Genomic DNA, 24,512 nt, shown 5'->3' on the forward strand with positions numbered 1-24,512 from the left:
ACTCCCACAGACACTGGAGTAAAAACTGGAAGAAATAATAATGACATCAATGTGTGAATCAGAGGAAAATAAGAGCTGTTCAGGAACAGAAATTATATTCTTCCAAAAGAAACAGAATTATGTTTAATTGTGCTTATTGGTCAAGCACAACTAAGTGCAAAAACTGTTTAAATTAGTATTATTAATTTGTAATAGAACGAAGTAGGAAAAGATTATTTAGTCTTTTTAATAAAGCAGACATTTTTGTGATGGAAGATACAAATAATGTCTCAACGCTATTTGTGTCATATTTACTGCTTTTTATAACCTGTATAGTAAGTATTCTATTTTCTCTGTTATTTTTATACAAAAACAACTGGTTGAGAATTGAACTATTCTTAAGTCAATAAAGTGATAATTAAGGATTTGTGTCTTCTGTACCACTGTGTTCTGAAGCTTATACCATGGTATACAGTGATGCAGAGAATAAAAAGGTTAAATACTACCCTGACTACTGGAAAGAGTAAATTTGGAAGCAGCACTACAAGGATACTCACAGCATCACTCAAACTTGTTTTTAACCATGGATGTCCTCACTGTCATTTATGGCAAAGGGTTAAGTGAATGCTCTGTCACGGTTGACCTTTAGTTACAGGTTTTTCACAAGGATAATTGTGCATGGTGAGATCTTCTTGAAAGACATTTCATTACACTAAATTTTTGGCACAAGATTTTGTCAGTGACATTTAGCCACAAATATTTCATCCCCAGCAGTATGGAAACGGGACTTGAATTTGTGATTTACAGCCTTACGACCCACACCACTCGGGTCAACATCTCATCAAACAAAAATAGCTGACAACCAAATATTGCTGACAAAATGTCATCCAATCCGAATCCTGCCAATGAAAGTCTGTTCCCTACTGGCCATTTTCTAATGTTCTGTCTAGTCTAGTTTTAAGTGTTTCCAGGAATGGGGCTCCCATCACTTCACTGAAAAACTATTCTACAGCCTATAAACAGATCTGACTATAAAAATGTATTTCCTGATATTCAGTCTAAGTTTACTTAACTTCTTCCTATTTATAATCCCTTGTGGCACTTTATGTAATAATGCTCTTTGCATGAGGTTTATATACTTCAGCTACTCAGACTGTTACGCTCTCCCCATCCATCTCTTAGCTAAGCTATCCATTGTTAGTTCCTCTAATTCTCTCTTATTGCTCAGACTTAGTCCCTTGATCATTTTTGTTGCTCTTCTCTGAACGACCTCCAATGTATACTTAACTTTCTAGTAATGTGGTGCCCAGAACTGAATGTAATATTCCAGATGCAGTCATGCTATAGCTATAAAGGCTCAAAATTCCATTGGCCTCTTTATGCTGCCATATCATGTTACAAACCTATGTCTAAGTTGCTACTTCTAATACTACTGTCATTACAGCTATCCTCTATCTCTTCTATGTAATTATCTATATCAACACTCCAGTTATTCCAAGTTGCAGTTATGTCCCCTAGATCAAAGACTCCATTTGATAACACTCTTAGCTCATCTTGTTTCCCCACACACCATGCACTGTTTACAGATTTTAGTATTTTCTTGTTTTTAAATGCATATTAGATCATTTGAATGAATCAAAACGCATGCCTTCTCCCCCCTTCCTATCTAGTTTAAAGCCTGCCTAACAAGTCTTGACAATTTTGAACCTAGAAGCATAATCCCACTTCTGTTTAAGTGGAAACCATCCAATCCAATCAGTTTCTCATCACGGAAGTCATTCTACTGCTTAATGAAGTCACCAGGGTCCCTAGGGAGGGGGCAAGTGGGAAGGGCAGTGTGGCGAGAATGAGAGGAACTTGAGAGAGTATCTAGCTGTGGTAGATGATCTCCAGTACCCAACTGTCTGTGGTGATCTTGCCCCAATATTGGGTGCATGGGGTGCTGAGGGTGACACCAGTGGAGGTTCTGCAATTTGGTCTGCTGCTGGGAGAGGAGATGGATGTAAGAGTGGCAGGGAAGCGAGGCTGCTGTGATCGGTGTCTGGGCTCCTGCTGGTGCTGGTAGTAGGGCACGCGAGGGTGCAGGTAGAAAGGTTGTTTCTGCTGCCTGCGTCTCGGGGACGGGGTATGTATACCCAGGGACCATAGTCTGGCTTTGGAGTCCTTCAGCAATTCGTCCGTCTTATCATGGAACAGCTGGTTCTCGACAAAAAGGAGGTCCTCAAATCGTATTTTGGACCTCCCTGGGGAAGACTGATGATTGTAGCCACAAGCTTCTTCGCATAACAACCTTAGTCACTAGAGAGCGAGAGGATGTGTCTGCCACATCCACCGCTACCTGAAGGCCCACCTTGATGACCGGTCACCATTTATCTAGCAGCACCAGGGATTGCTGCTGGTGCTCCGGTGGCAGCTTGTCCTTGAAGTCTGCTAGCCTGTAGCTGTTAAAAATCACAATTGGCTAGCAGAGCCTGGTACTTCATGTGGTGCTGGACTAACTGAACCTGCAATAGCCTCCTTATTATTCTATCAACACCTCCTACGCATCGACTGGTCAACTATAGCCCCGGAAATATTTTTCTCCAGAGGAGCTGTCTCCCTCAGGCAATGTAGACATTGCTGGCTCCTCCACCTCATGACAGTTTGGTTTCCCTCCCTTCACTTCCTGGGGTTCATGGTTCACAGCTTCCACAACATCTCCTCCATTGAGGAAGACCAAGCCTTGAGAGGTTTTTCCCTACCCTAACCTACTCTACAGAAGAGCACTGCTTCTGAGCAGCCTTGTGCTGGGGTCTGACAGTTCCACTTACACAACCCTGAGACAGGGGTTCTGTAAGAGATGGTGCAATGTTGCTTCTAGTGAGGACAGTGTCAAAAATAATGTGACTCTGTACCCCATATTCTTCACAGTGATATTATGAGGATATGATTATGGCACAATTATGATGCTTTTGTACAAGACGGGTCATGTGAGGTCACTGGAAAAGTTGTGATTTGCTGAATATGATTATCCTATTTGTACACACATTTTTTTACCTAAAGTTATGAATATCAACTACGTGTCTGTATTTCAAATGTGCTTACTCTGGGTAACACCCACAACTAGCCTTTCAGGTACAACAATGAAGAAGCCAGATAATGCTGATGGCCCATCAGCAAAGACAATGGACCCTGAAAGAACTTAACGTTCCTGTAAATGTTCCAGACCACCTGTAAGTAATGGCTGCTATTACTCAGCAAGGTATGTAAGGGCATGTGACCAGGCCACATGACTCTGAATTCCATCTTGGGATGTCTGTATTTTTTCACAAAATGGTTCCCACCATTTGCTAAAGCTATATCAGGCAGAGAGTAACATCATCTGGGGTTCCTCACTCCCCCCACAACTGAACACCTAAGAGAAGCTCCTAAGGAAAAGGACTTGGAACAGGGGTCGGGATCTCAAGCTGCACCGCAAATGCAGCTTGTCCCTTAAGAATCTGCAGGTCTATTTGTACCATCATCAGCAGTCAGGATGAGAGACTGCTAATTCATATCCAATCTATCTATCTAGTATGTTAAACTTAGTTTGTGTTTTTATTTATTTACTAGGTAATCTGCTTTGATCTGTTTGCTATCCCTTACAAACACTTCAAGTCTATCTTTTGTAGTTGTTAAACTTGTTTTTGCTTTATCTAAACCACTGAGTTTGAATGAAGTACTTGGAAATCTTAGCTCAAGGGGCAAAGGCTGTTGCATTTCCTGTCCACATTGAGGGAGGGGAAAACTATGAGCTTATGCTGTACAGTTCCCTGTGCAGCGCAAAACAGTATAATTTTGGGTTTATATTCCAGTGCGGAGGCAGGGGGCGCCTGCCTGGGGAGCTGGGGTTATCTTGGCTGTAGCCTTTCTATTGTTGGTTCATGCAGTGGCTGGTCAGAAAGCCTGTATGTAACTGCAGCTGGATGGGTCCTTAACTGTGTGAATTATGATGAAAGACAAGTGTAGGACCGGGAGCGGGTCTGCAGCTTGTCACAGCAGCACAGTGCGAGAGGGTGATGAGTCAGAGGGCTCAGCTGTACCCCAGGCCCAGGAGGCACCCCGTGGGGGAACCCGTCACAAATACCGTTTTTGTATTTGGGAGTCAGACAACTGCTGAGGCTTGCTCTACACTTAAAACATACCGACTTAGATACGCTGGTCAGAGGTGCGAAGAAACCACACCCCTGACTGAAATGGCTATGCTGACAGAAACCCCAATGTAGACACAGCTACACCAACAGAAGAGTGCTTCTGTTGGCAGAGGGATCATCATTCAGGGCAACGGTGTTCCTATTCAGGCAGAAGAACTGCTTCTGTTGGTGTATGCTATGTCTACAATAGGGGCAAAGGCTCTGTAGTGTAACCTGTGACTTGAGCCGCTTTCACATCCTCTTTTAAACAGGGTGGTAGCGGGTTGGCAGGCTTTGTGAGATAAAATGAATGAATATTTGATCCAGCCGATCAGCTGGAGGGAAATCATGGAGACACACTCTACCCGGTGATTCCTACTCCCTTTCACCAAAGATGCAGGTTCACCATTACAAAATCCCAGCCTTGCCCTCAATCCCAAAGACTGAATCTGGCCATTAACAGACACGCTGGTTCAGTTTACCCATGTGCTATCACAAATCTGAACCAACATGCACTTATCCAATGAAAGAACACACAGGGTAACTTGTTGAGACTGAGCAGTCATACTACACACTCTACTGAAATGAAATCTTTTCACATCATCAAGTCAAAACGAAACAAGGAAGTCAAAACAAACCAAGTCGAAACTAAACACCATTTCAATTTTGAATTACTGTTCCATTTCAAAAAACTTTTCCAATTGAAAATTATGAACAAAATGCCTCAAATCAAAAGACATTCCTGCAAAAGATTTCTATTTTGACAAAACAGCATTTTCTAATGGAAACGTGTACCACTGGAAATATTTCAACCAGCGCTAGCAATAATATATTTGTTCTGCAAAAAACAAAACTCATTTTCATTTTTCCTTAAACCAGCAGGCATAGGCACAAAAGACATACCGCTCTCATGATCAATATATTTTGAAAGATAGTAGCATAACAAGCAAATACGATTTGTTGCAGACGTTGCTTTCAGACTTCCAACAAAACTTAAAACATTACAAATTGTGTAGCTCCACAGTGTGGATTCTGACATAAAGATTGTATCTCTTAAGATAGATGGAGAGATATAATAATACAGAACCCTAAAAATGATTTTCTTAACACTCTGCTCATGAAATATCCTCTACTAACCATATAAACAGATATATATTCCTCATTATAAAAAAAATTAAAAACAAAAAAAAAGTGTTGCTATACATTATATATTGGCCATGAACGGATTCTGGCACAGCCAGATACATAGTTCACATACTGTATACATAAATTATACATCCACAGAGCATCATACTTCTCAACCTGCTGATTCCCTATTGTGCAATGCAGGCCAATAAAATGGGTGTGGGAGAGATATAAAAATGGGGTATTTGTGCGTGGGTTATAGTTTAACAGAGAAAGCAACCATTCAAGACTTCTGAAAAATATGTTCAATCCCATTCCCAGACATCCAGCTTTTACATCAATTTGTGTTTTGAATTGTAAAAGCAATGCCACTTCCAGCTACCTTTCATTGTGACAAAGCTTACTGCTTCATGCTGAACTTTTTTGTTCATGGGAGCCATTTCTATTTCATTTGTATTTAGCATTAGGTTTCAAGGAAAGTCATGCCCTGATGATGATTTACACTATTTTTAAACCAATTGCTATGTAAAATAAACACATGCTAACCATAATTTCATATCCCTTAGGGAGAGGGGAGACCCTCAGTTTTATTCCTGTCTGGCACTCAAACTTCCATTTAATTACTGGTTATTTTGATTTATAGGCAGAATCACTAAAAACAGTGACTTTCTGTGTGCAGACAATAACCTTTTGATGGGTATGCTAGTAAAACTCAAATCCTGTGTAAACAGGATCAAGTTTTAAAAATAACTGGTGTAACTGCATAATGAAATTGGCAACACTGTGTGGGGACTTTGTCTTGCAGAACGCCAAATGCTGCACAGCCAGTATTTGCTCCATAAAATGTCAAACAAGAGAATCACAATTGTTCAGCAATTTGTTTTTGTTGTTTGTTTTGGTGGGGGGGTTGGTTTTATTTATTTGGATTTTTTTTTTTTAAATCTAGTGCTCTGCTGTAGGAAGTAACTGTCTCTACACCCAAATATACAGGCTGTCCCAATTAAAAAAAAAAATAGAAGGGGGAAAGGTAATGGCTAGGGACATTTTTTAGAAGCAGAAAGGTGGAAGAAAAACTTGATTATGGAAAAACCTATGTAACATTATGAAAATTATAGTGTTTAGAAAAAATAGTGCAAAGATGCTATCATCTGTCAAGAGCTCCAGCAACTGTCCAATGGATTGCCTGTTACAAAAGGAGTGTTATCTTTCTTCATAAGACAGTATTACCTAAAATTTTGTGTGCGCTTTATTGGAAAGAATAAATTAAAATATTTGCACTGAAATAGCATCTTTCCTCTGAGGCCATTTCAGTTATGAATAAAGCTTTATCACTTCCATGAGGTAGGCAAAGTTACTGTATTCATTTTACCAATGGGCAAACCTATGCAGCATGAGATGAAGTACCTCACGGTAGATCACATGAGTTACAGCACAGCCAAAAAAAAAAAAGTGGCAGACTGAACTGTTTGTCATTTGCCTCCAAATTTCTCCACTAGTGCCAGAGTAGGAGCTGCCCTCAAACTCTCCCAGGACAGAGTTCATAGCATGTGATTTGATGGTTATAAGTAGTAATATACAGACTGTAACAAGAAAATCACAATTACTTGTTTACCAGGAAGAGACCATCAAAGCTTGTTAGTAATGTACAATCTGTTGTGGAATCAAAGTTCACATCATTTAGTGCACTGGAAATGTCAATACAATGTTGAGTTCAAAATGGTATTATTGCTTATCCATCATTTTTATTGCTCCATCATTAAAACAAACAAAGATCGGTTAGTATGTGCAGTTTGACCCGACATGAGAAGAATCATTTCTTCAAAAGAGCAGTGAGTCCAAATGAAATGTAAACATGTAAACCACATATACAAAACCCTATGCTGGAGTACTGATTAGAAGTCATAGAATTGACATGTGCCAAACCTTGCTGATCAGTCACTGTTTTTAATTACAAACTACACTCTCACCCTTCTTTTGCTGTTAGTTACTGTAAATGCTTTGGGACAGGGACCTTGTCTTTCTACATATCTATAAAGTGCCTAACTCACTATTGGTACTATGTAAATAATGATAAGAGGGCAGATATTCTGAATGCTGCATGGATAATTAGATGCATAACTCCCTTGATTTCTGATAATTACTGGGCATCTAATTTCACCATATGATAAATAATGTAAATATAAACAGCTAGCCATGTGCCTCATGTGTACTTACCAGAACTCCACAAAAGACCAGCTAATTCAACCAAAGGAGGCTGAACCACCATCTTAAGGTGACAAAGGCTGTCTTCACTATAACAAAGGGGGGGGGGAGGGATTTACTACAGGAGAACTAATGTGCATTAGCTTTCCCACTGTAAAATGCTAGTGGAGACAAGGCACTTGTAGGTTTTACCATGAGGTAGCTAGGTAAGGTCAACAATATACCTCTGCTTGTGGCTGACATCACCTAGTTTACCTCACTGTAAAACCACAGTGCCATGTCTCAATAGGATTTTACAGCAGGATAGCTAACACACACAGTTAGTTAGCCTGTGGTAAAAACATACCTTTTTCTGGTGGTGAAGACCAAGCCAAATAGTGAGATAAAGACACAACTTCAGCATTGACACTAGATTTTTTGTTTGATACTTAAAACTTTGTGTGTGTGATTTTGTATTCTTGGTTTTGTGGTAGTATTGAAGAAAGAGTATAATAATGCTTAGTACTTATGTAGCACTTTTTCCTTATTCAATGCACTTTACAGGCACTGTTGGCCAGATGGGGACCATGGTTATAAGGATGAGCACTTGCACCCATGATTAATCACACTGAAGTCACTATTGTTAAGTATCACTTTAATGATTAGCATTAAATTCTGTCTTAAAAAATAAATTAAACAACAAGCTTTCCTCTAAAGAAAAAACTGTCCTATTTTGATATTCATTTATTTCACCATCAGCCTCCTGAGCTGCAATAGTAATAATATCAGGAAGGGAGCTTGAATCCACACACACACGAAAAATGTGTGACTGCACAGTTAAAACTGAATTTATTCTTCCTGCAAAAATAACCAGTGGTAGAGTTGACCATTTAAAATGTTAAAATGTCAGGTTTCCCATGGTACCTACATTGCCACAAAGCACTCTGGACTTTGAGACTGGTAATTACTTTGGCCCGGATCCTCAAAGGTGTTTAAGCTCATAAGTCCCATTAGGGTGACCAGACATCCCGATTTTATCGGGATTGTCCCGATATTTCCTTGTTTGTCCCGCGTCCCGACCGATGTGCGGTCGGGACACTGGACAAACAAGGAAATGCTCCAGAGCCCGGAAGTGCTCGTGCCCCCCTCACCCCGACTCTGCTCCCTCCTCCCCCCCCCTATTGGCTCCCTCCCCGAATCCCCGCCTCTTCCCCAGGCTCACCATTCCTCCTCCCTCCACAAGCGCTGGAGGGAGGCCCGGGAGACGCAGGGGAAGTGCGGGGCTGGGGTGAGTGAGAGTCCGGCCTGGCCCCAGCGTAGGCAGGACTCAATCGGGCGGTAGGGAGAGTAGGGGGGCGGCCCAAGGGGCCAGGCGGCGGCTGTTCTTCCCCCCGGGCAGCGGGACTCGGGAGCAGCTGCTGCTGCAGCTCCCACTGCTGCGGGGGGAGGAAGCGGCCGATGGCCAAGCTCGGCGGCTGCGTCTCTGGCGCCCGGGCCTGAACCCGGGCCTGCTGCGGGGACCCAGCAGCGCGCACGCTGCGCCTAGCCCCTGGCCAGTCGCGTCTGGGCTGCTGCTCAGCTGGTGCTATCCCGCGGCGGCCCCGGGGCAGAGGCATCGGCAGCCCAGCCCCGTTCGTTCCCCTGCGGGACCCGAGCGGGACGGGGGGGGGGCTGGGGCCTGCTGCCCCCACGGGATAGCACCAGCTAGGCAGCAGCCCAGACACGACTGGCCAGGGGCTGGGCACAGCGTGCACGCTGCTAGGTCCCCACAGCAGGCCCAGGCTCGGGGGGTTCGGGCCCGGGCGCCAGAGACGCAGCTGCCGAGCTTGGCCATCGGCTGCTTCCTCCCCCCACGGCAGTGGGAGCTGCAGCAGCAGCTGCTCCCGAGTCCCGCTGCCCGGGGGGGGAGAACAGCCGCCGCCTGGCCCCGTGGGCCGCCCCCCTACTCTCCCTACCGCCCGACTGAGTCCTGCCTACACTGGGGCCAGGCCGGACTCTCACTCACTCCAGCCCCGCGCTTCCCCTGCGTCTCCCGGGCCTCTCCCCAGCGCTTGTGGAGGAAGGGTGGGTTCTTGGTTTTTTTGGGTTTTTTTGCCCCGCCCCCTCCCGCCACGCGTCCCGATATTTGACTTGGGTGATCTGGACACCCTAAGTCCCATTGATTTTCATGGAAAATAAGTGCATACATACCTTGGAGAATCTGGGGCTTTGTACAGGAGTGTGAAAGAGGAAATCTGGGAAGGTCACCTCCTTTAGTCGTCCTCTACAAACTGAGCCCAGGAGCGTACATTCCCTTCTCCTCCAGAGAAGCTGAGGAATTTAGGATGATACGGAAAGATAAAAGGAGGGTGAAGATTGAACAGCATGTCACTTCCAGTAGCTAGTGGTAAACTATAGACAACCGAAGGAGGAGATACAGTCAGGTGACATATTACTGGGTTCAGGTGAGTATAGACAGGTTGCTGGAGAACCCATTCAGACATCATAGCATTATGGTTTCAGCTGAGTAGCAAAATGGAGGTGATTACACTGGTCTACAATTTTTGAGAAGTCGTCTGCTTCAGAGATAAAATGTGCTATTTATTATGTATTTTGATGTGCTGAATTCAAATATGACAAGTAAAACAACTGATTGGCTACTGTTTCTAAGATATTTAAGTTTTTACAGTTTATGTCTATGTATATTGTGTAGATAGTAGAGTTTTAATCATAAATTGTAAACCTAGGTCTTTTCATGTGTTTATAGTTGCTTTACATGATAATATTTCACCTGTCCTGTTTATGTAACACTTTAAAAATCAGCAAAAGGGTTATATAAATAAAATTTATTATGAAACAAAAGGCAAAAAACTATTCTGTACATAGTTTAGTCCTATTCAGTGTCTACTCGGCGCTTCTTGGCTTGTCTCTTGTATTCATTAAATGGAGCATCTCTTGTCACTGTCCAGCAATAGTCTGCAAGCATTGATGGGCTCCATTTGCCCTGATAGCATTTCTCCATTGTTGCAATGTCCTGGTGAAATCGCTCGCCGTGCTAGTCGCTCACTGCTCCGCAGTTCGGTGGAAAAAAAATCTAGATGAGAGTGCAAAAAAAAAAAAAAAATGTATCTTTAGTGACATGTTGCAACCAAGGCTTTTGTATGCCTTGAGGAGGTTTTCCACCAACAACCTGTAGTTGTCTGCCTTGTTGTTTCTGAGAAAATGTATTGCCACTAACTGGAAGGCTTTCCATGCCGTCTTTTCCTTGCCACGCAGTGCATGGTCAAATGCATCATCTCGAAGAAGTTCACGAATCTGAGGACCAACAAAGACACCTTCCTTTATCTTAGCTTCACTTAACCTTGGAAATTTTCCACGGAGGTTCTTGAAAGCTGCTTGTGTTTTGTCAATGGCCTTGACAAAGTTCTTCATCAGACCCAGCTTGATGTGTAAGGGTGGTAACAAAATCTTCCTTGATTCAACAAGTGGTGGATGCTGAACACTTTTCCTCCCAGGCTCCAATGACTGTCGGAGTGGCCAATCTTTCTTGATGTAGTGGGAATCTCTTGCACGACTATCCCATTCGCAGAGAAAACAGCAGTACTTTGTGTATCCAGTCTGCAGACCAAGCAAGAGAGCAACAACCTTCAAATCGCCACAAAGCTGCCACTGATGTTGGTCATTATTTATGCACCTCAAAAGTTGTTTCATGTTGTCATACGTTTCCTTCATATGGACTGCATGACCAACTGGAATTGATGGCAAAACATTGCCATTATGCAGTAAAACAGCTTTAAGACTCGCCTTCGATGAATCAATGAACAGTCTCCACTCATCTGGATCGTGAACGATGTTGAGGGCTGCCATCACACCATCGATGTTGTTGCAGGCTACAAGATCACCTTCCCTGAAGAAGAATGGGACAAGATCCTTTTGATGGTCACGGAACATGGAAACCCTAACATCACCTGCCAGGAGATTCCACTGCTGTAGTCTGGAGCCCAACAGCTCTGCCTTACTTTGGGTAGTTCCAAATCCCTGACAAGGTCATTCAGTTCACCTTGTGTTATGAGGTGTGGTTCAGAGGAGGAGGATGGGAGAAAATGTGGGTCCTGTGACATTGATGGTTCAGGACCAGAAGTTTCATCCTCTTCCTCATCTAACTCAAGTGAGAATGATTCTGGTGCATCAGGAACCAGCAGTCCTTCTCCGTGGGGTACTGGGCGTATAGCTGATGGAATGTTTGGATAATGCACAGTCCACTTTTTCTTCTTTGACACACCTTTCCCAACTGGAGGCACCATGCAGAAGTAACAATTGCTGGTATGATCTGTTGGCTCTCTCCAAATCATTGGCACTGCAAAAGGCATAGATTTCCTTTTCCTGTTCAACCACTGGCAAAGATTTTTTGCACAAGTGTTGCAGCATATGTGTGGGGCCCACCTCTTGTCCTGATCTCCAATTTTGCAGCCAAAATAAAGGTGATAGGCTTTCTTAACCATAGTGGTTATAATGCGCTTTGTGACGCAAAAGCCACTTCACCACAAACATAGCAGAAGTTATCTGCACTGTTCACACAAGTACGAGGCATCTCTGCTCACTTTGGCTAAACAGAAATGTGTCCCTTTGCAAAATCAAACACTGACAAATAAGACAGCATGACACTGTATGATTTCTAGAGCTGATATAGGGCAATTTGTTCAGCAGAGTGATGTAAGCTTCGTTATGATTACATCATCCATGACTTCTAGGAATAACATGATGCAATTCATATCATGTATGACGCAATACCAGCTTCAGATTGCATCATTCATTGTTTTGCCTAAAAAGCAAGTACTGTCCAAACCCAGTCATAGATTTATTCATAGATCCAGTCAAAGATGTATTTTAGTCATTTCTGGTTTAAATTGCGATCCCTTCCTTTTATAACTCACTTATCCTCTGCCATTCCCAAGTCAAGGGTCGTATATACTGACCCAATAGCATATCTTGAAAACTAGAGCCAATCAACAATTTTAAGCATCATTTTCGTTCTCAGTGACCCAGAATTAGTAAAGTTTGACTACATTTATTTCAGAAGCATTTTGGCTGTAGAGCAGTGTTATTAGGACATATGCATCCTTGAATGTTAGAAGATGTGTGATGCATGAGTTCCCATTATTTAGAGACCAAAAAACAAAACAAAAAAGCTACGACTTCAAAGACTTTCTTCGTTCTGAACAATTCAAACCTGCCACAGGCATGTGTATACATTGAAGAGTACAGGCATGACACATTTGCAGTTGTCAGGTTAAAGCTGTTTTAACTTACCAGCTACAAAGGGAGGTCGATACAAGTGTTACAAACTTGAAACATTTACATTTTTAGCAGCTACATAAAATGGCTTGTTGGGTATTTCTCAAACTTTCATAAAAACTGAGATTACGCAGAGATTATGTCAGCCCAAAACAAATGTTTGTGTAAATGACAAGGAGTAAAAATTAGGGGTGAGAATTAAATGGATTTTAACAATTGCTGAAAATTCTTCAGACAAAATGCCTACAGCTGAGCTCAGCATTGAATAAGCTTGGAAGTGTATAATTACTTAACAAGCTTTGTATTCCAAACAATGGTATTTCAATGGTTCAAGTTTCTGTATTCTCTGCTATTATACATACGATAACACAAGTTAATTACATAGAATAGATACTGCAAAAACTCCATTACACACTAACTACTGGTACCACTACCATGTTATGGCCTGATCACTTTGCAATTACAGCAGCTCCACTCTATCTAAATGTAGCACCAAAAGGCATAACCAAATGCTCCACAATCTTAGCATAATCACCCTAGTTAAGCACTAAAGTCTGTGTTCTGTCTCTGACGGTCTGTTTCACCAACTGAAAATATGAGCTATTGTAGAAATGGGGCAAAGGGGAAAAAATTGTTCTCTTTTCCTTTGACATTTAAAAGCTGTTCATGAATCTTTCAGTCTCCGACTTAAGAAATAGTAGCGGTCAGTGTGGTAGATGCAAATACAAGTGCTTTCTAGCAGAAGATAATTATGATCAAAATCTTTGTAGCATAAGTTTCCAAGTCGTGAACATCAAAACAAATCAACCATGTAAAATATATAACAAATAATATGATGAAACATTGTGGCATTATGTATCTAAACAGTTATACAAAACCCTTGCAAAAATCTATAATTTCATTTTTTAATATAAAATGCAAACTCCCTTTTGCATCTTGGTGATGCAATCTAACTGATTTAATTAGAACAATATAGAGTGGTCAAGGACCAATGTTTCTCTGCAAAGTAGGAATTTCTTTTGACAGGCACTGTGCACAAGCTAAGATGTATTCCTCTTGCTAGCTCCAGTGAGTGTAGTCTTATTTCCTGTTCCTACAACAGACTAAACGGTCCTGCTAACTTCTTGATGTGTTTCCTCTCTAAAAATCCTGCTTCTTTTTCAAAAAACAACATGGGAAAACAGAAGTAATGTTACTGAAGAGCAATTAATACTGTAGTTAGAAATCTGACTATAAAGATAATCACGGAGAGTGATCATCTATAATATTTTCTGATTCTTTACACAATCATAAATATAAAAAAAACCACTTATAACAAGTCAGTTCAACCTCTTAAATGAAAAATAAAAAAAGTTTTAAAATCTGACTCTACTCTTCTGGCGCTATCATTACAAAACTTAGAGACACTGTCAACTTAAATTTGGCTCAAAATTTATATTTTGTAAAGATAAACTTCTTTAAAACCTAAGACCAATAGAAATTTTTCTGCCATTCTTTTTTAGTTCCACTAAACATTGTTATTTTTATGCAAACATTTTCCTGCAGTACTTGAAGCACAAACATTTGAAAGCTGAAAATGACTTAATTGATTTTCATTGTCCAAGCTAAGAGAAATTCAAAAAATAAACAAGGAGACTGGGGCTAGTCTACACTGGCAACATTAACTTGTGTAGTCACGGCAGAGTGTTCTCCCAGTGCTCTAAAAAAACAAAAACAAACAAACAAAGAAACAAAAAAACCTCCATGAGGGGCATAGCTCCCAGTGCTGGTGCACTGTCTACATCGGTGCTTTACAGCGCTGACACTTGCTGTACCCAGAGGGGTGTTTTTTCACACCCCTGAGCGAGAAAGTTGCAGCGCTATAAAGTGCCAGTGTAGACAAGTCCTAGGTAGTGACTAGTTTATTGACTTTTTAGAATTCTTACTTTTTAATAGTTTACGGTATTGTTAATACCAGATAAAGAAATGTGTTTGTTTACAAAATACGGGGTGAAGTCCTGAGTCCATTGAGGTCAAGGGCAAAAGTTCCATGCATTTCAAAGAGGCCGAGTTTTTAAGTTGACAATACTCCTCTAAATGCATGTTTGCCTTTACTTTTTGAACTGAACAAGGTATTCTACTTTTTAAGTTCACACCTCAAATCTTTGACAAAGAATTTTCCTTGAGGCAAAAAAACAAACAAAAAACGCATGAATGGAGACTGGGTACTATTAACATGTATGCACCTGCCTCTTTCTCTCCTCAGAGTAGGAAGCATTAATTAAAACAGGTAATGATAAACACCACAAAGCTAGGGTCTACTCCAGAAGTGGGCAAACTACGGCCTGCGGGCGACATCAGGCCCGCGGGACCCTCCTGCCTGGCCCCTGAACTCCAGGCCCGGGAGGCTAGCCCCCGGCCCCTCCTCTGCTCTTCCCCTCTCCCGCAGCCTCAGTTCACTGCGCCACCGGCGCAATGCTCTGGGCGGCAGGGCTGCAAGCTCATGCCGGGCAGCGCAGCTCCAGAGCCGTGGCCTGACCCGGTGCTCTGTGCTGTGCGGTGACGTGGCTGGCTCCAGCCGGGCGGCACGGCTGCCTGTCCTGGTGCTCTGGGCAGCATGGCTATAGCACCACCAGCCACCGGTGCTCCAGGCAGCACGGTAAGGGGGCAGGGGAGGGGGCTTGGATAGAGGGCAGGGGAGTTCAGGATGGTGGTCAGGGAGCGGGGGTGTGGATGGGGTCGGGACAGTCAGAGGGTGGTGAACAGGGGGGTTGAATGGGGGCAGGGGTCCAGGGGGCAGTCAGGGAGAAGGGGTGGTTGGATGGGGCAGGGGTCCCGGGGGGGCAGTCAGGAATGAGAGGAGGGGTTGGATGGGGCAGCTGGGGGCAGTCAAGCGGGGCACGCCTGGCAGTCAGGGGACAGGGAGCGGGGGGGAGGGGGGGTCAGATGGGGGCAGGGCCGGGCCACGCCTGGCTGTTTGGGGAGGCACAGCCTCCCCTAACTTAAAATAAAAGAAAATTAACAGAGATGTCCTATCTCCTAGAACTGGAAGGGACCTTGAAAGGTCATCGAGTCCAGCCCCTTGCCTTCACTAGCAGGACCAAGTACTGATTTTGCTCCAGATCCCTAAGTGGCCCCCTCAAGGATTAAACTCACAACCCTGGGTTTAGCAGGCCAATGCTCAAACCACTGAGCCCTCCATACAATTTCGTAAACCCGATGTGGCCCTCAGGCCAAAAAGTTTGCCCGACCCTGGTCTACTCAGACATAGTAAGTTCCTGTCTTGAAGGGCAAAAGTCAAGTTAGTGCAATCGAGTTAACATGATTAAAAAAAAAATCCATTAAGATTCAGGCTAACACATCTAAAGCTGTGTTAGTTTGTTATGTTGTAGCCCAGTGGTTTTCAAACTTCGGGTCGCAACCCAGTATTGGGTCACGGAATGCAAGGCACTGGGTCCCCTTGCTCAGCACCCAGGGACCCTGGTAGCCAGCCAGTAAAAACTAGTAGTCCCTACTTGTTCTGACACTGTGCTGTGCCCCGGAAGTGGTCAGCAGCAGGTCCGGCTCCTAAGCAGAGTGACCATGGGACTCCACGCGCTGCCCCCACCCCAAGCACTGGTGCTACACTCCCATTGGCCGGTTCCCAGCCAATAGGAGCTGGAGGGGGCAGTGCCTGCGAGCAAGAGCTGCGCAGAACCGCTTGCGCGCCTCTGCTTAGGAGCCGGACCTGCTGGCCACTTCTGGGGCACAGTGCGGTCTGCAGTGCCAGGACAGGTGGGAGGCCTGCCTCTGCACCCCAGCTGCGCAGCTGAATGGGAGCTGCCGGAGATAAGCCCATACCCCAGCCCTGAGCCTCCCGCCCAAAACCCAGAGCCCCTTCCTGCACCTCAAACCCCTCATCCCCAGCCCCACCCCAGAGCCTGCACCCAAAGCCCTGACCCCCTCCCACACCTCAACCCTCTTCCCATCCCAGAGCCCCCTCCCCCACCCTGAACACCTCATTCCCAGCCCCACCCCACAGCCCTCACCCCCAGGGGCGGCTCTATGTTATTTGCCACCCCAAGCACGGCAGTCAGGCAGCCTTCAGTGGTATGCCTGGGGGTGATCCGCTGGTCACGTGGATTCGGCAGCATATCTGCGGGTGATCTGCCGGTCCCGCGCCTTCGGCGTGCCTGCCACCAAATTGCTGCCGAAGCCACGGGACCGGCGGAGCTACCGCAGACACGCCGCCGAAGGCTGCCTGACTGCTGCCCTCACAGTGACCAGCTTGCCGCCCCAGGCACGCGCTTGCTGTGCTGGTGCTGTAGCCGCCCCTGCTCACCCCAACCCCCTGCCCCAGGCCTGAGCCCCCTACCACACTCCAAACCCCTCATCCCCAGCTCTGTTGGGTCGCGGGTATCAACAATTTTCTTCAACTGGGTCACCAGAAAAAAGTTTTAAAACCACCGTTGTAGCCTGTATTCCACCCAGGCTACAATATAGCCAGCTGACATGGTTTTATGGTGTTATCCTGAATCTTACTGGTGTTTTTTGTTGTTGTTCTTTCCTCAGTCATGTTAAGTTAATTTGATTGAGATAACCTGATTTGGGGGGGTGGGGGGGAGAGGGAACACACCCTTTTTGCTTGCCAAAGCTCCATGAAAGCTTGTACCTTTCACCAACAGAAGTTGGTCCAATAAAAGATATTACCTCATATACCTTGTCTCTATCATATCCTGGGACCAAGACAGCTACAGCACTATAAACAACTTAACATACTGTTTATTAAAGCAAATTTATTCATTATTTCTTCTGCTAAATAACGTGTACAGGAGGTCATTAGATAATCCACAGTTATCAAATCAAGCCACAATGACATAAGAGCATAAGAAGAACGAATGGCCTTAAGCATAAGAATGGCCCTACTGAGTCAGACAAAGATCCATCTAGCCCAGTATCCTGTCTTCCGACAGTGGCCAGTGACAGGTGCCCCAGAGGGAATGAACAGAGCAGGTAATCATCAAGTGATCCATCCCCTGTCGCTCATTCCCAGCTTCTGGCAAACAGAGGCTAGGGACACCATTTCTGCCCATCCTGACTAATAGCCATTGATGGACCTATCCTCCATGAATTTATCTAGTTCTTTTTTTAACCCTGTTATGGTCTTGGCCTTCACAACATCTTCTGGCAAGGAGTTCCACAGGTTGACTGTGCATTGTGTGAAGAAATACTGCCTTTTATTGTTTTAAACCTGCTGCCGATTAATTTCATTTGGCGACCCCTAGACAGTGAAATACAGGTAAAAAGATCCCATGGAACAAAGAGCAGAATCAGCCTTACATTTTATGGGGGCCTGTTCAAATAAAAGTTCCCCCAACTTCGTCATCTGCAACACCACAAGAATCCCCCAGCCATGTACTGAGTGTGACTTTCCTCAGGTTCTTATGTTCCTTCTCAAGCTGTGGCAGAGCATTCCATTCCCTAGCACTGTGCCAGTGGGCCAGATTTGCATGCAGAACAAAAAACTTCTACTTGGGCTTTGCTCTCTGGTCTAGGATTTGGCCCAAAATTAGGATACAGATCATAAATGTACATTGATCTAAATAAAAATGGTAATGGGGATAAAGAAAAGAAGAGCATTTAATACAAAGCAACTAGCATTTCCTTTTCTTAAGTCACTTATTTCTTAGGGGAAATTGTGAGGCTAAGTCCTCCAAATTGAAGGCTTTTTCTGCAAACTGTATATACCACAATTTATTTATTACCCATATACCACTGAATCATTCTAATTACTTGTATTGCTCTTTGAAAATCAATAATGACAGAAGGAGTTGGGGAGGTGGAAGGAGAGGTAGAAAGCAGCATAAAGAAATAAAAACCTAAGGTGACAGAAGGGGAAACAATGCTCAATAAAATTATCTTAAGGTTTAAGGTAGTCTTCTTCACTGAAGAAGCATCTTTAAACCCAGATACCTTTCAGTGAATGCAAATATGGGCTCTAGTGCACCACAGCCTAAAATAAATCAGGAGAGAGAACAAAGAAAGAAAAAGTAAACACTCATTTGAATCAGTGCTAATAATAAACCTATTTTCAGCTGTCCTATCTCAAGCAGTAACATTGCTAATAAAGGCCTCACAAACCATTTTCTAAGGGGGAGCAAGCATACCGCTTCTGCAGTACATAGTGTGATACATAAGCTGTTGGGAGGGGGAAGGGAGCTAGAAAATACACACAATCCACCAGAAGCGTCCTTTAGTCTTTGAATCAGAAACAAGCTTCTTAATAATTTCTTTAGCTATTGTATTATATAATCTCATTGCTACTATTTGTCTGAGCTTCTCCAATATTTAACTGTTTGTTGTTGTTATTTGGCTGTTTATGGGTTTTTATGTGGGTTATATAAACAAGTTGACACAATAGGGCAGGGGTGGGCAAACTTTTTGGCCCAAGGGCCACATCTGGGTATGGAAATCGTATGGCGGGCCATGAATGCTCACAAAGTTGGGGGTTGGGGTGCAGGAGGACGTGAGGGCTCCAGCTGGGGATGCAGGCTCTGGGGTGGGGCTGGGGATGAGGGGTTGGCGGTTCAGGAGGGTGCTCTGGGCTAGGACCGAGGGGTTCAGAGCGGGGGGGGAGGGGGGATCAGGATTGGGGAACAGGAGGGGGTCAGAGGGGCAGGCACTGGGTGGCGCTTACTTCAAGCAGCTCCCAGAAACAGCAGCATGTCCCCCCCTCCGGCTCCTATGCGGAAGCACAGCCAGGCAACTCTGCGCGCTGCCCTGTGTGCAGGCACCACCCCTGCAGCTCCCATTGGCTGGGGTTCCCGGCCAATGGGAGTTGCGGGGGTGGTGTTTGGGGTGGGGGCTGCGTGCGGAGCCCCTTGGCTGCCCCTATGTGTAGGAGCCAGACTGGGGACGTGCCACTGCTTCCAGGAGCCGTGCAGAGTGGGGCAAGACCCCAACCCTGCTCCCCGGCTGGGGTGCCAAAGCGGGGCAAGCCCCAGACCTCGGTTCCTGGCAGGAGCTCGAGGGCCAGATTAAAATGTCTGGAGGGCCGCATGTGGCCCCTGCGCTGTAGTTTGCCCACCTCTGCAATAGGGTGTAATGGCGCCTCATTGTATTATAAATTTAAATAGCATACTCATGGAATTGAAGTGCTAAGCAACATGAATAAGGAAGGCAGGCATATTTGGTAGCAAGTATTGTTCATCCAGTAGTCCATAAAGACACTAAATGCAGTCTATTAAAATGGGTATTTTTCCTTTCATAGTTTTTAAGAAAGTCATTGTTACAGACTTTCTTGTAAATATTTATTTTAAATTAAAACAGCACAAATTACTTACTATGTGTAAAATTTTCAAAAACTTCTTAGTGACTAAAGGAGCCTACCGACTTTCAATGAGACTTTGGCTGAAGTCAATGGAGCTATCAATTTACCCCCAAGCAAACAAACAATCTGGCTATCCTCTTTAAAAAGTAAGGCCCCAATCCAACAAACATTTAAGCACATGCTCAACTTTAGCACTTGAGTAGTCCCTATTTACGTCTCCAATGATGGTCAATTACAGGATCTGGGCTCCTTTATAACTATAATAATAAACAGAATATATAAGGTTGCCAAACTATAAGGAAGCTGTCAGGACTTCTACACCAATTGGATACCTTTTGTGAACTTTTCAACACAGTACAATCATTGCAGCCATGCATACGCTCCTGACCTCTCTTGTCCCTGTGTTAAAGGTCAACACCTTGGACTTACAGTAACATTCACACACCATCCTTTACTGGATATACTAGTAATAATGCACTGAAAAAAACCCAATAAACTTGTTGTAATAAACCTGCAGTCTATTATCCACACAGTGCAATCCCCAACTGTATGAAGGACATTTTTTCACATATGTTACAGTAAAACCCAGAAGTCCCAATCAAATTGGGTTCCCATTGTGTGAGGTGCTGTAAAAAAAAAAAAAAAAAAATGTACAAAGATGAAGGTCACTGCTCCCAAGACTCTGCAATTTATTCTTTGTGGTTTTTCTACGTATACATTCAGAGACTTAAGGTTGCTGTTTTCATTATTTTTGTAAAAAATAAACGCAGAATAAAAATAAATACAATTGTGGAGAAAAAACATAATTTCATTTCTATTTAATTTATGAAAACAATGTACTGCCGAGTAAATTATATGATTTGGTTTAACCTCCAGCTGGCTATAGGCCAAAAACCTCTCCACCTGAGGCATATGACCAGGTGGGAGGAACATGAGACTTACCTATAAGAGAGCCCTGAAGCTTTCCCCCAAGCAGCAGCTACAGAGATAGCTCCTGCAGTGTGCAGGGAGGTCAGTCAGTCCCCATGAGGCTCACAGAAAACAATTGTGATGCAGAAAGGCACAACACTTTTTTTGCAAAATATTTTGTGTTTTTACTTTTACTTTTATTTTTTAATTAAAACACAACTTACTCCATTTTTTCTCCAGAGAGATTCATTTTTCCTTTTCAGGGTGTATTTTGTTGTGGATGGTGGTGGGTTTGTTTGGGGGTTTTTTTGCATTGCTTTTTATGATTGATCAGCCTAGTCAGGTGGTGGAATTTTTTCAGGATTAAGGAATTCTGAAATTTTAAAAAGGTTTTTTTAATTCAAAAATGAAAAAAGCAAAAAATGTATAAAATTAAAAACTGATCATTAAACAAAAAAAAACAAAAAACACAGAATTACAAAGCTGCTGACACTACTGAAATTTCCATAAAAAGGGTTTTATTAATAGCAGTACTATTACCATAGCACGTAATTATGCACAAGGTCCCTATTCTGCTAAGCACAGTTTTCAACTTTTTTACCAGCTTAAGGAATGAGAAACACATAGCATTTTGTTCTGTGGAGCAGCATCCATTACTGCTGTATGCTATGGTGTTGAGCTCAGTACCATGTTTATCCCACGTGATAATTATTAGTCGTAGTTAGTACTATGGTAGCATATTGAGATCTCAAACAGAATCAGGACCTCAGTGTGTTAGGCATTACACAAATACGCAGTAAGGAACAGCCCCTGCCCTGAAGAGCTTAAGATCTAATACACCCTTCATAAAAATACTGCATATTCAGTCACTTAAACTATGTGGTTTATTGGTATCCAAAGACCCCCCACTTCTACAGACTCTTATGCATGTTTTTAACTTTACCATCATGAGACGTCCCATTGACCTCAGTGAGACTACTCACAGTAGTCAAGTTAAACATGCGCAGGCATATTTGCAAGATCAAGGCCCAAATCTATAAGGCTCATTTGCTAAAAACAAACAAAAAAACCTGTTAATGAAGGTAGAGTTGGGGAGGTAACCGTCAGCGAAACCCTGCTACAAAATATGGGTTCCTTCCTACATTCCTTGCACACCCAAAATTCTCATTATAGAAGCATCCAACTGAAATCATAGTTTTATTCAGAAAATCGACTAAAGAGTGTTGCCATAAAAATTAACTTCCAGAAAAGGGGAAAAGGCCTAACTTGGTTTCAGTGGACATTTGGGTGTGCAAGGAATGCAGCATGGGGCACACACAAAGCCAGATTACACCCTTGGATTCACATGCACACATCCCTTTGAAACCGATGGGAGCATATCTGAGCACCGAATTCAGCTTCACAATGTTTAAATTAATAGAAAAATACTGTCTTTAGACATTTTCCTTGCCAATTTCAAAATCACTCTAGTAGATCTATTTGGCTTTTTTATTGTCATGGCAAAATGGTTTTTATTTCCTTTTTAGCTAATTTTCTTTTCATTTTATACGAGGAAGAGCTTACATGCATCTCTAACTAAAATAGTAATGTTATACATTTTTGACTTTTATAAAGCCTTGTTCTGCAAATGTTTGTCATATCAGATGGTCAGTACCTGTGACAAGGTTCTCTTTTTCCAGTACAGTTTTATGAAACAAACAAGTATATGACTTGTTTAAAGCCATTTAAAAGAGAATTAAAAGAAGCAGGTGCCCCCTGTTTTAATAAGTAGGTCACCAGTTGTAACAATCGGGGGATGGAACAACGTCCATAATAGGGGAGATTGGTGGCTGCAGCCACATCTTAGATGTGAATAGTAGTAGCCTTATCACAGCACTCAGATGCCTTAATCATTACAAGTGTCACTATCAGGCAGCAAGTCCCTGGGGGCTACTGGACCTAAACTCGGGAATAGCTCCAGCTGGACAGGGTTTAGTGCAGGGCTGCACAGCTTGTTCAAATAAAGCCCCATTTCCATTAAAAAGTTGCACAAAGGCAGACAGCAAGCTTGAGCCAATTTGCTGAATGAAACACTTTTTAAAAAAGTGTTTCGGACACCGAACACCAACGTCCTCCAGTATTTATTTATTTATTTTTGCTTTGCTTTCAAGCCCCACTGCCATGCATTTCGGAAGAGCAAAACTCCAACTTTATTGGTCCGACTCTGCAGTAGAAACAAAAGTCACTCTTGTGACTACTCGGGTTTTCCAAAATTTTCTTCCTAGAGCAATAACACGTGTCCACCTTTACACTTCAAAGCCCTGATCCCTTCCTAGTCCGTTGTGTTTAGATTAATCGGCCTTTTCCTCAGTTGTTTAGTTTGTTCCTCTCAGAAATTCGCGAGCGCGTGTTGTTAAGAACAGCTGGAGCCCCTCAGCTTCCCCGCGGCCAGTGCCCCTTCCACGCACACTGCAGCTCCCAAACATCGCAGCCAGCGAAAGGTTCCCCTCGGACTAATGGAAACTAATGGCTCTGCCACGAGCGCCGATTTGCATCACTTAAGCAGCCCGGGTTTCCCGGGGGAGTTCAGGAGCAACTCACCATTCCCCCAGCGCGTGCCCCACGAAGGGAGAGAAGTTTGCAAACATTTTCCTCCAGTTCCCGGGCTGGGTTCTGGTCTCGTCTTGGACCAGTTAAGGCGGGGGAAGGGGGGGGCTGTCGCTGGGGTGCAAAGAAAGAACAGGGGCCCCGGGAGGCTGCCACTCTTTAGAGGGCAGCGGGGGCAGATGCCTTCTGCAGGCGCCGGGCAGCCAGAGCCCGCAGCCGCTGGAGCGGAGACGGGGCACCCCCCTTGGAAAGCGGTGCCCAAGGCAGGAGCCAGCCAGGCATCCACGCGGCGCCCGGAGCGCCCGCCCGCCCGATGCGGGAATGCCCAGCTGCGGAGAGAAGGAGCCGCGCCGGTGCCCGCTCTCGGCCCCTTACCTCGCCGTGACTGGAGGCAGCGCCGCACCCAAGGCTGCTCGCGGGGACTTTATCCCTCCCCGCGCCTGCTGCCGTCCGGAGCCAGCCCAGGCGGGGCTGCCTCGGCCTCGCTGCGGCGCCCTGTGGGTGGCTCCCCGCGGCGGGGGCGAGGAAGTTGCTGCCTTGACTCCGGTCTGAAGCTGGGGACTCTGCGGGCAGCCCCCTGGCTCGGGCGGCGGCTTTTCCTCCTGCCTCCGTCAGCAACAGCCCGCCCCGCCGGCCGGCCAGCCCGGGAGACGGAGCCGTGCGGGAGCGCAGAGCTCCGGGCTGTTTAACTCCTTGGCGGCGGCTGCTTCTCGCCTTCCCCCAGGCTGAAGCTGCTCTCAGCCAAGGACGTCTCCGCTGGCAACCGGGGGGGAGGAGCGAGGGTTCTGATGTGGGAACAGGAGTCCCGCCGGCTCGCGCTCGGTGCGTCTACACTGCACTGAAAGACCAGCAGCAGGGCCACAGGTGGCCTGGCCGGGATGGCTCCTTGAGCTGAGTTGGCTTGTGGGGCTGGAAAATTGCAGTGTTAGCCTTCGGGCTCTGCTAGAGCCTGGGTCAGACCCCGCGAGAGGGTGGGCTCAGCTCAGCCCAGCCCCCTGTCTGCATTGCAATTTTATAGC

General features: G+C 44.5%; 1 protein-coding gene across 2 annotated transcripts in view; it reads right to left on the minus strand.

The window, feature by feature from the left end:
• The window catches only part of TIAM2 (T cell lymphoma invasion and metastasis 2), a 234,088-nt gene extending 210,197 nt beyond the window's left edge, over window positions 1-23,891 (minus strand). For both annotated transcript variants that reach the window (XM_026649744.1, XM_026649741.1), the window contains exon 1: window positions 23,869-23,891. The gene's annotated coding sequence lies outside the window, so the exon portion shown is untranslated. The remainder of the gene's footprint in view (window positions 1-23,868) is intronic.
• Between the last annotated feature and the right edge of the window lie 621 nt (window positions 23,892-24,512).

The sequence above is a fragment of the Terrapene carolina genome, unplaced genomic scaffold, assembly GCF_002925995.2.
Source record: "Terrapene carolina triunguis isolate 2854851 unplaced genomic scaffold, T_m_triunguis-2.0 Scaffold85, whole genome shotgun sequence".
NCBI lineage: Eukaryota > Metazoa > Chordata > Testudines > Emydidae > Terrapene > Terrapene triunguis.